The following is a 12,634-nucleotide window of genomic DNA, read 5'->3' on the forward strand; positions in this document are numbered from 1 at the left end:
CCCCTTGTTGGTCTAGATGCTCCATGCCAGGACCCACGGAGGAGGGAGGGGCATGACAACAGTTTATAGTTGATCACGATTGATGGAACTATTTTGTCCCTCTTATGAGACCTCTCTACTTCCATAGTTAGTTGTGTGGAAGGACTGAGAGGACCCTTGATTGTGCTGGGATCCCTCATTGTGCTGAGATCCCTGGGATCCCCTATGAGAGTCGGATGGTGGGGACTCGCATTGCTGGGACTCTTAATGTAATGAGAATCGCCTTCAAATTTTTGTTGATTATTGCCCTGTTGGCCACTGGGGCTCGCAGTGTGTTCAGAGGCCATGGATTTGTGAGGAGGAGAGCGGGTAGCATCTAAACAGCATCTAGCAGGTCTAGTAGTTTGTTTAACTCATGCCATAGAAATGAGGGGTTTTAGGGTTTTAAAGTGCTTTATATAGTCTTTTTTAAAGCACTTTAGGATTTTATTTATAGGCCTTTTAAATTAGGGTTTTTTGAGTGCACCCCCTTCCCCCCGTCTTTATTCGTCGCCAATTCGGTAATGCTAGATCTTCACCACCCTCCCTCCCAATGCACCCACCCCTCCGCCCTATCATGTTGCACATGCACATGCACATGCACATGCAACTTTGCATTTTCCAAACAAATTTGTGAATTTTGGAATCTATAATTGACTCAAAATAGTGTTAACTTTATTCATCAAACATTTTACATTTGGGGTTCTCTTAGGACCCAACGCCTCCCCTATCTGACTCTACATTGCAACCAAAGCGCAACCCCTCGACTCCCTATTGAGGGCTTCCAAGTAGCACATCTCCTTGTCTTCTTGACATGTTGAGCCGCTTTTGCAAGACTTGAGACCTCTACCTGGTCGTGCCTGAGAATCCTGGCCTCTGGACATCTATAAAACCAGTCGAACATTTCGTGTAGTGCATTGCTTCACGTGATACCATCCCCATGCCTTGTATTCTTGAAGTAGGTTGCCTTTGCTCTGTAGTGCAATCTCTCCATTCCTTGAGTATTCCAAATGGACAAAGGCCCCCATTGCTCCATAAACCACGACGCATATGAATAAAGAATATTTTGTAAAGAAAAACATTGTATTAGAAACATAAACTGACTCAAGTTTAAAGGACAAAATTTCAACCTAAGAAGGATTACCATGTAATGTGTAATATGTGACTCCCCCCATGCTTCTACCATCAATGATATGAATTCTCCCAATGATGTCCTCAATCTCTCATATTAAAGCTCATCTATTTGACCTTGTCTAAGAAACTTTATAAATGCATCAAGCTTGTCCACAGTTTTACTCTCAAAGTAGCAATTTGTGGATGTGAAGCTTGATTCATAATACACTCACACTCCCAACCTAGGGTGCTTTGAGCCAATCTATGTTTTTCTTTATTAGCATTGTGGTTGGACAAGAACCTTCTTGCCTTTCCTCCACCCATGGACACTTTAGCAAGAAGATTTTGTGTCTTTCCTAATTGTTTCTTATCCTTCTTAAGTTTCAAATTTCCTCGTGAAGTCCCATTAGTGAGAGTAGTTCTTCATCTTTTGCAATGCATTGTGCATAGACTTGTTGTGGCCTCAAATTCCAAGCATAAACTAGATGGAGATGGAGTAACTTATCAAGTATACGTAGTTTAGCATGCAAAGTACACACGTGTACCCGCTCCAATAGAATTGGTAGAGTGGGGTCCCACTTAGGATCCTTTTTATGAGGATTAGGGGCTGCGAGGGGGCTGCACTTTGGTTGCATAAAAGGATGCCATTTTCCCACTGTAGGCTTCCCTTTTGCATCTTCTGAGAGTGGGTGCAATACAAGCATGTCCATTTTGCATATGCACCTGTATCACAACCGTACAAGCACTTGAGGGTCTTCAAATCACTAGCTAGATGCCATTCAACTTGAAATCTTTCATGCCCATCCACTGTCAATGTTTTCCCTACCTCTTGTCTTTGAATAATCGACGGGATGCCGGTTCTCTCCAAAATGCACTTCAATGTCTTGTGGCACTCCTTTGGGGTCTCAAAGGCTGCAAGCCACCATATGTCCGTCTCATATTGGATTGAGAAACCCTGCTCAACTTCCTCATCCCCTTGAGCAAAACACAAGGCATCATTCATAATACAAATGCTCACCCTCTCTAGCTTGTGGTCTTTTACCAAACAACTGAGCTTCATCCATTTTTATAACAAATACTAGCTTTCCATCTGTACAATGAAAGAGAAATATATCAAGGATATAGAAATGAGAAGAAGTAAAGTTGAATGCAAAGAGGGAATTCCTCTTATCGTTCTTCTCTCATCCCATAGAATTTGACCATGGCTCTCTACTGCAAACTCTCTACATCCACTTAAACATTATTGAAAGCATTCATCTCAAATGTTTGGATGCCAGATTTCTTTTTATTCTTCCAAGTGATTGTTCCACTTACACAATGGTATCCTCCAAGCTTTTCTCTAGCACATTGGTTTGTTTTTGCAATTGGAGATCCTGCATACTACTATGCATTGCCACAATAGTAATATTTTACAAATGTGCTAGTTCTTCTATTTGGGCTCTCTGTACCTTGCTTGCTTGCATAGCCAATGTCTAAGAATGGTTCAATCGATTGCAATAACCGAGCAATCCAACATGTCTGTTGCCAACAAACCGAACAAGATCATGCACTTTATGAAAAGGAGGACTCTTTTTGGTGGCAGGGTCTAAAGGATATAAGGTTCCATCCACCCAAAGGTCAAGATGCTTCTTCCCTTGCAATCAAAGACTATGGAACACACTTTCAGGAGTTCCACTAATTCCCAAATGCGGTGTGCTTGCATATTCAACCTCCAGTTGTAAGTTTACATGGTACGGATATGTCCTCAAATGGTGCCATGAGTACTCAAGGAGAGGTATCATTGATGCAAGCTGAAATGTAGGGGAGAGCTGGAAAAGATGGAGCATTGAGAGGAAGACAGTAGCAAGGAAGAGGGAGGAGGAGAATCAGGTCAAGGCAAGAGGAAGAGGAGGAGGAGAGTAGGGCGACTGGTGTAGAGGGGAGGGAAGGAGCTACTATAGAAGGGAGGAGGAGGGGAGAGCTGCTACAGGAGGGAGGAGGAGGGAAGAGTTCCTACAGGAGGGAGGAGTAGAGGAGAGGGAGTAGGGCAGCTAGAGAAGAAGGGGAGAGGAAGGAGGGAGGAGTAGGAGCAAGGGAGAGGGAGGAGGAGGAGCAAGACGGAGGATGGGAGAGGAGGGGGAAGGGAGGGAGGGAAAGGGAGAGGGAGAGGGAGAGGGAGGAGGGAGGGAGGGGGAGGAGGGAGGGGGAGTGAGAGAGAGGGACGGAGGGAGATTCGAAATTTGAAATTCAAATTTCAAAAAGTGGCCCCCTCCCCTCATTGATGGGGGGAGAGGTGGGCTTAATTGTGGGACCTAGGTTGGGCTGGTTAGGTCTCTTTGGGACCCTCCAAGCCCCTTGCATTATCCCACTAAGCATTCCCTAATCCATTCCTTATGAGGCCCTTTTGAGACCCCAATTTGGTCCCCTAATGTAATTGATCACAACATGGGAGACAACTCTATGCATCTACCTTAAAAGGTTGTGGTCACTTTAGATCTTATGTCTCACTCCACACTTTATTTTATATACTTTCCATTCCTACTATATATGGGATTTCTCTACACTCATGCTTGTACCACATGCACTCTCATCTTGGTACTAATTTCTCAAAGGAGTTTCACCCTGTGCACTAGCTTCTCCAACTCACCTCCTTTGAACTGAATCACAAATTGCAAGGCCTACTAATCACAAATTGCAAGACCTAGTCGCACATGTCTAGGTATTTGAAGACCTGTCATTATCCTTAGCTCATGCACACTATCGATGATCAGTGTGCCACCTGTAAGGGAAACCTCTCCTTGAACCATGTTTTCCAAGCATTTATTATATTCCCATATAATCTTCCTTTCATTTCCCTTTAGCATATCTATCCAATAAAGTCCACATATGTTCATGAACATGGAATGGAAATTCTCCATTACAACTTTGACTATGAACTCTTTGTGTTGGATTCCCAACCCCTTCATGGACATGAAACAAATCTAGCAGCTCTCTCTTGAGGGACCGTTTTCTTAAGCGGATTGTGTTGAAGGTGTTAATACCAATTTGAGGAGTAATCGAGTATTGTTAAGAAACCAAACTGTGAACATCATCACTCTACAGCAAAGAAATGAAAGAGGACTCATCCATGCTAAAGGATCATCTATTCATGGATAGAGGAAAAACTTAGAAATGGCACAAGAAAGATCCTACTCATCATAGAGTGCAAAAGAGGAAGATATGGTATAACTGTATCTTGTGGAACTCAATCCGATAGCATTACTCATGTTACTATAGAATCAAATTCTCTGGTAAATTTTGAAAACATGTTAGTTAAGTTCTTCAACTAGATAAGTGAGATCAATGATGGCAGTACATATAAAAAACATGTATGAAATAAGTTTTAGGATTGTTACCATAGGAACTCATGAGGATGCTTGTCTATGCTAATATTTGAATCTTATACTTACTTAGGGTGTTCATGTTTGATGCAAATTTGTCTTCTTTTGGGATGCAAAATCCTGATGCAAAGTGCTATGTTCCCAAGACCCACGCTCTTCTAATTATACAGAGAAAGTGTGTCAATCCCCCCAACCAACAAATGAATGGTTATACAAAGTGCTATGTGGTGAATTGGAAGTGCTATATATAGCACACTGGTTTTAGAGGATGAGTTTGGACATGTTCTTAGATTCCTAGAGAGAGAGAGAGAGAGAGAGAGAGAGAGAGAGAGATGAATCTAGGAACGTGCCCAAACTCATCCTCTAAAACCATAGCATAGTGCAGTTTCAATCTCATGATAGTCACTCATACCATATATATATATATATATATATATATATATATATATAGAGAGAGAGAGAGAGAGATGAATCCAAGAACATGCCCAAACTCATCCTCTAAAACCATACCATCGTGCATTTTCAATCTCATGATAGTCACTCATAAGGCTAAAACCATAAATAACTTTCTTTAAAAGAAAAGATGCTTCCATTTGAGATTCTCACATCTATACCTACTTCATACCATTGGCTTTCAACACAAAATATTATGATGGAAATCCTTTCAAAATTGTCGATCGGAACTAGTTAAGCTCGTTTAATATATACTAGATACTATACGTTCTTTCTCGTGAAAACTGGTTGTAGGAATAGCACGAGAGGAATTGCAAATTTTGAAGGCTTGAGTATGTTTTGACGACTCTTAGGCCCCGCAAAAACCAATCTTGAGCTTGCCCCACCGAAGCCATTACTGTCTGTAGAGTAACTTACTCCCAAACGTTCAACCATCGAAAGATCGCTGGCAGAGTGAGATAGATATTGATAGCTCAGTCCAGCGGAACCAACACTTATCCGTTTTGAGAGACGGTTTTTCTTGTCCGGCTTCTTTCTCCCCTTATCCAAACTATGGGCAACGTTCTCAGAATTTTCTTGGTCACAAGATTTTAAGTGTAAAGTAAGAGTGTGGCTTTTGAACTTTTGAATTTTGTTGAGGAGACATGTGTTGGAGACTATGTGCCCATTGTTTTAATTAAATATCCTTCCTTTCAATCCACGCCTTTGAAGATTCACACTTCATCTTTAAAAAAAATTGAGTGTCGCATTTGGAGAAGGTGCTAGTGTTGGAGAAGCTAACTTTCTTGTAGATAGTATGAACCATAACGTGTAAAGGTAGACAGACTATAAGGAGGATTGCTTATATATAGAAGTGATGACCATTTGAGTGTCTCTTTATCCACACAATAATGTACTACTCTTTTGTGGCATCTTCTCCAAAAATTTCCACAAATAGGTGGATGATTACTTTTCCCATCTCTACGTGCCTTGTTGATTTTTGGGCCAAAAAATGGCAGTGGAAACCATAACGTAGCAATGTATCTTTCTCAAGGGCGATCTCCAAGGGCATGATAACAAACCTGAAGAATTGTGTGGATGGCGAATCCCAATTGTTATCTCAGTTCATTGGAGTTGCAATGCACCTGATGGCATCTACCCTCAAAGGGATTTTTAAGCAATACGATAAGAAGATGTCTCAGAAGGTGACTTTTCTACAAGAGAAAGCCACTGATGCAGCAAAGGCAGTGCAACTTGAGAGAATTCTCAGGGAAGGTGTAGAAGGCAAGGTAGAGAAGGCACATCAAAGGGTCTTGCAAGCACAAGAGCAAGCTGAGGCTGCTACAAAAATGGTCAACATGGAAAGGCATAGAAGAGAAGAAGCAGAGAAGCGCATCAAGGAGCTCCGAGATAGGCTTGAAGAAGTGAGAAGTGATGGAGGCATCGCAGACAAGGATCTAGCAATGATGCAAAAGGAGCTTGAATATCAAAGAGCCAAAAAGGAGGATCTTTACAAATGGCTCTACAACATGTAGAACGTATTGAACATTGAAAACGACCAAATGATGGAGGAGCTGAAAAGGGAGCATGCAGGAACTAGAAAGGTGATGCAGGAAATGGGAGAGAGCTTTAAGGCCAAGAAGGATGGGGTAGGAGAAGCCGGGGGAGAAGACAACAAGGCAGCTCTCGAGGCTAGGAAGGATGCAAAGAGTAGCCACGGTGGAGCAAGTTGCAACAGCCACCATGGTGAGGATCATTTTTTCAAAACATTGTTGGAAGTTCAAAGAGTAAGCTACGAGGAGGTAATCTGACATGGAGGTGGGTGTATTACTTGGAGTCAGCAAATACGATGAATATTAATCTCCCTGGCTATTGTTTTTCCTGCTCTTTAAAGGTACTTGTCAAGATCATGATGTAGGTTTCTTTTGGCAGGACATGATGGAGGCATGAAGTTGTATAGAGCGCAAATACTAGGATGAAGAGGACCCCAAGTGAAACGAGGAGTTACTATGGGCATACAAGTCGACAAAGACAAGAAAGCAGTATGTGATCCGAGTGTGTGAAGAGGTCTGCGATAATCCATTAGACTGGCCTAAAGAGTTGGGAGATGCTTGCTATAGAGAGGTTGATAAGATAGTTGGGAGTTTGGAATTTCCATGAGCCATTAAATGTCATCATATTTTGAAAAAGTAAAAATCTTGCAGGCATTTCTTAGACTTGCGGACTTTCTCAGCCTGCCATCATCCATGATCTATGGTGGTTGTAATACGTGATTTTATGTCGACCTACTTCCATGTTATTACTTAAATGTTTTAAGTAGCCCGGTGGTTGAAATTTGACAGTTAAATATAACCAGTCTAAAGGGGACTTTTTTAGTATAGCACTGTACAACACATTTTAGGATAGCACGACAGTAGTGCAGGGATAGCACGGTAGTAATGTAGGATAAGTGATCGCCAGCATGGTGGTTTTCTTCTATTATTACAAGATGAATGGATTTGTGGATGTGTCGATTCGTTATTGGATTTAATAAAACCAGCGCGGTGGTGGTTGGGATATACTAAAAACAAGCATGGGATTAACCGATTGGGATTTTGTTAACATCCACAGAGTACAGTTGCCAAATGCAGGGTAGTCAGTGAAAGATGAGAGGTGATTAGGCTTCATGATTTATGTCAATGGTTGTAGCCATGGAAGAAGTACGGTACAAGATTAGGGAGTTTGAGCCCCAAATACCCCAAGGCCAAAGATTGCAAAGCAACATGCACAAGTTGCAGGTTCCAGCTTACAGATTGTAGGTTCCAGCTGTCCAAGCTGCGGTTAAGTTAAGCCTTTCCAATCCAGGTTTTGAGCCTCCTACATGGGGTTTGAACCAAAAATAACTTAAGGCTTGGAGGTGCGAGGCTAACACAAGTGCTATTTGGGAGCCGGTTAGGAACACCTCCTAATGTCAGGCTTGTCCCAAGCGCTCTTATATGGTTAACTTAAGCGCTATTTCACTAGTAGGGAGAGATGGAAAGAATAGCAATATGCCTTAGCACCCTATGGGCCCAAGAGACTTTTTATGTAAAGAGAGAGAGAGTCCTAAAAGGAAAAGGGTTGGCTCTCCCTTCAAAAGGTGACATGTATAAAAGGCCAAAGGGTTGACTTTGGTTTCATTGTTGTGTGCACAAGTTTGAATACAAGCTCCCTCTTCTCTTCAAAGAGTGTTTTGGGTGTTCCCTTATTTCCAGTGTAGTGCCCTTGTGTTTGCCACTCCATCCCCCTTCACTCTCCTCTTCCCTTCTCCTTCTCCCTCCCTTCTCCCCTCCCTTCTCCCCTCTCCCCCTTCCCTCTTTCTCTCATGGAAACACATTACAACAATTCGGAGGCCGCTTGAGTGACACATGCGGATAGCTTGTGCCTTGCATTTCTCTCACAAGGAGTAGCTTGGAGTGGAGGCTTCATCGGCATCTCTTCAACATCCCCACGACATGTGAGTCACCGTCAAGACCACATAGATTTCCAAAAACAATTTAATAATTCCAGCACGGTAGTTGTTTGGGATATACTAAAAAGCATGGGATTTATCGTTTGGGATTTACAAAAACAAGTGCGGTGGTTAGTTTGGGATTTACTAAAAGAAGTAGAGTCTCAAATACATTCTCCATTTTCTAGGATAAGTGGAATATTGTTTCCTTGGCAATGAGACTACATTTTCTTAGTACTATCTCAATTGTCCTTGTCCACCGCTCCAAGACATCCTAAGATGTGCTCATGCATGTCTAAATTGAATTTGAAGACACTCTTGCCCTTCTTTCATTGTGCCACAGGTTGCATCTGGAACTTAATAGCTCTTACTAGATGAGAGTACACTCTTATGTAGCAGTTCGTAATTGTGGCCTCTCTTGCATGTTTTTTTGTACCAAAAAGCTCTGACTACTACATCCCACTTCTCATAGGTTGTTCCCCAATTATCCTTAAATGCTTCCTCAACCTTGTGCTTAGGTTTTGTGCACTACAACAAAAAGTATGGGTCATCTTCCTCATTCTCCCCACAGGCAGCGACGACGATGACAATTGCAAAGTTATCCCCCTCTTCCAGACAATCAGTGAGGTCATCGAAACTCTCCCCAAACTGTGGTGAGTCGTTTGTCTCTCCATTGTTTGTCACTCCATATGAACGTAGAGGAAAAACTTGAACTCGCTCCCATGTCTTCATAATTGCAATCTTCTCACAATCATCATGATCCCCTATGATGCATGCATTGCAAGAACAAGAAAGTTTTCTTGTTTTAATCAGTTGGTTATTTTAAAAGCCCCATATGTTGTGCAAATCACAAACACCTTTAATTTTCTCGCAATCATTCTGGCTTCTCCTTTGCACTTCATTCACTTTCACTTCATGGAACACTCTGCATACTACACTATTTTTAAGGCTTTGTTTACTGTATGTTGAATGCACACCTGTGGAGAGGTTGGTTTTAAGCCATGTTACAGCATCATGGGCATCATTGAGTTTTTCTTGAGGGCATGTTAACTAGTGTTTAAACAAATCTTGCTTAATAACAGCACACCATCCATTATGTTCACCCTTGCCATGGCTAGACCCAAAGAAATTCCACATCATGTCTAGATCGGTCAGGGATTTGAACCTTCAGACAAAGTAGAATCCACGTGCTGATTTAAATTGACAGGCAACACCATCTAACCACACCCAATGTTGTTTTATATTTTTTGCATGGGGATTTTCCTTTTTCCATCATTCCCAATGTAGTAGAAAAGCACACTGCATAAATAAGGTGTCATGTTCCCTATCATCGAAAATGTAGAAATGGTATGTGCATTGCACTAACCTAGACTCCTGTGAGTCAACAAGCAGATTGGTATCAAGTGTGGAAGAATCAAGCAAATGATTGTGCATGATATGCACAAGAATTGTTATCTTCTTGTTGTACTAGTGAGCTCTTTGTATCTCATCTTGTTCTTGAAATGAATAATTTTTAGCAAAATCTATGACAAAGACAATAGTGTCATGGGGAAAATTGGCAACTTAGGCACGTCCTGAACTACTTATCCTACCGACTAGTCGTGAAATTGTGAAGCACATATTTTGGGATGGATTGAACCACGTGACCTATAAGCTCGCTTGGCTAAGTGCTCTTATATGACAGTAGCCATCTCTTTTTCTCGTAACCTTAAACATTGACATTTTCAAATCTCCTCCATTTTAGAGCAACATGGTTGTCTTCCCTCATTTCATTTGGACAGACATGAAATGTCTTCTTCTTCAGCTTCAAACTGCAATGGTTGCATGTGCCACAAATGCATTCAATGCAGTGCCATTTACGGTCTCCCTTTGGACAAACCATTGGCTCCCACAGAGACCTTAGGCTACAATAAGGATCCAGGTGACCTACAGTTTGCGCATTCATCGAGGAGGCATGGGCATCGATCCCATGGAGCAATGCTCCAACACAACTAGATCTCAAGTCATTCATAGCTTGTTGGGCCAGGTCAAAGTATATGTGTGTTTTGCAACAACAAACATTCTTGTCTTTGAGTTTCCTGACATACCAAGGCTTACAATACTCAAAGCTTGGGCCAACCACTGTGGCAGCTCTCACCTTGACAGTGTAGTTCGGCTACAAACTTAAGCCTCCTCTATTCCATTCCCTTAACTGTTTCATCTTCTATCCCTCTCAACCGTTTCTTTCTTCCTTGCACTCGAACTATAAACTCAAGCCTCCACTATTCCATTTGCTTCACTGTTTCATCTTCTATCCCTCTCGACCCTTTCTATCTCCCTTGCACTCTTCCTGCAACTTCCATCCCCTCTCGTAATGGACCCTACACAGTTCGTGAGGTCCTCACACAATCTTTCCTCCCCCTCTGTCGCACAATGCGAGAGCCTCTCATCCCCTAATCTTGAAATCGTGACATATGGGAGCTCCTCTCTCGCGCTTCAAAAGCCCGATTTGGATGCTCTCAAAAACTTCAAAAGTCCAATTTGGATACCAAGGCTTACAATGTGTGGATTCGTCATGGGGAAGTAGCAAGCTAAGGGTGTCCACTTTTTGTTCACTCCCCAATCCTTAGGAGGTGGAAAAACAAGCTTTTTAGCACACAAAAATGCAAATCTCACCTACTTCCCTATGGATCTAGTCTTTGAAGTCTTCTGACACAACATCACACTTGCTATTGTGCACATAATCGTATAGTTTGATCGAAAATTCGATGCACACACAAAAAATTTCTTTGTGTCACACGGCATGGTTCCAGGGTGGTCACACGTTTGTCACGAACAGAGAGTGTCATATTAAATTCTAAATTTCTCACTCATTTTAGATTAAATGTTATTGAAACTTTGTAAGTGGTCTCTTTGCATTATGTAGAGCTTAACTTGATTTATTGGTAATTTTTTGAATGATTTATCTAATTATAAATAATTATTTATAATAAATAAAGTCATAAAATACATGCATTTTAGTAGCACACCACATTTTTTTAGTATTTTGAATAATTAAGCAAATCCAATTCGGTGGAAGGTTAGTAGGCACATAAGGGTGTGTGGTTGAATCATCAAATCCCAAATCCAACAGTTAGATTTAGGAAGATTGAAGTTTAATTTTTACTTTTACTCCTGAGAGGATCAACAAAGAATATTAAAAATAAATCTAGTAATTCTCAAACATAACCAAACATTTCAAAAATGTCAATATTTTTAGTCCTCTGCATGATGAATAAGAGGAAAAAATTTTGGTTAAATTTGAGTAAGGGAAACGTACGATATGGCCTCCAACAGTTAAATCTCCCTTTTGTGGGGGAAAAAGGGCCACCCAAGCCTAATACCAAGACAAGGTAGGCTTGGTATTAGGCTTGGTGAGGTAGGCTAAGAGCATCACCGACCCTAGTGGCAAGCCTTTGGAGTCTGCATGCTGCCCATGTGGAAGGCTGAGTCATCAAAACCATGCCATGTTGTTAGACCACGTGGTGCCATCTCATCAAGGAGATGTGACATCACTCCTTGCCATGTCACCTTACATTGCCACACGTGCTGCCACATGTGCCACCTCATCATTCCACATCATGAGCCATGTGATCACACAATGCCACCTTGGCATACCTCCTCAACCTTGCCACATCACCAATCCCTCCACCTCAATTTGCCATGTCAATCTACCACCTCATGAATGCCAACTCATCATGCCACATCACCTTTCAATGTCATGGAAGAGACTATATTACCACATCATGACCATGCAGGAAGAGACTATATTACCACATCATGACCATGCATGGTGCCACATCAGCCAGATGTATACACATGACGATGTGCGAGGCATACAATACCTCGATCGAGGTATATGACCTGGGTGAGGCATACAATACCTCCATCGAGGTATGTGACCGAGGACACCTAGGGATACCTCGATCGAGGTTCATACGTGCGTAATGCACTGAATACCTCGATCGAGGTATATGATTGGGGCTCTGGGCATAGCAGACCTCTCCACCAAAACTTAGCCAATTAGTATCAATCTTAGCACCAAAACTTAGCCAATTAGTTTCAATCTTAGCACCTCTCCACCAATAATAATGAAGAGCAATCTAAGAGCAATCTAGTGGATGAGTTGAGGCTCTCTATAAGACACCACGTTTTGGTTCATTTCACCCATTCTTAGCCATTCTTGCCTCCTCATCACTTTGTCACACCTTCCATCCTACTTTCA

The sequence above is a fragment of the Dipteris shenzhenensis genome, chromosome 21 (assembly GCF_047967505.1).
Source record: "Dipteris shenzhenensis isolate YYH24624 ecotype China chromosome 21, Dip_SZ_1.0, whole genome shotgun sequence".
Taxonomy (NCBI): Eukaryota; Viridiplantae; Streptophyta; class Polypodiopsida; order Gleicheniales; family Dipteridaceae; genus Dipteris; species Dipteris shenzhenensis.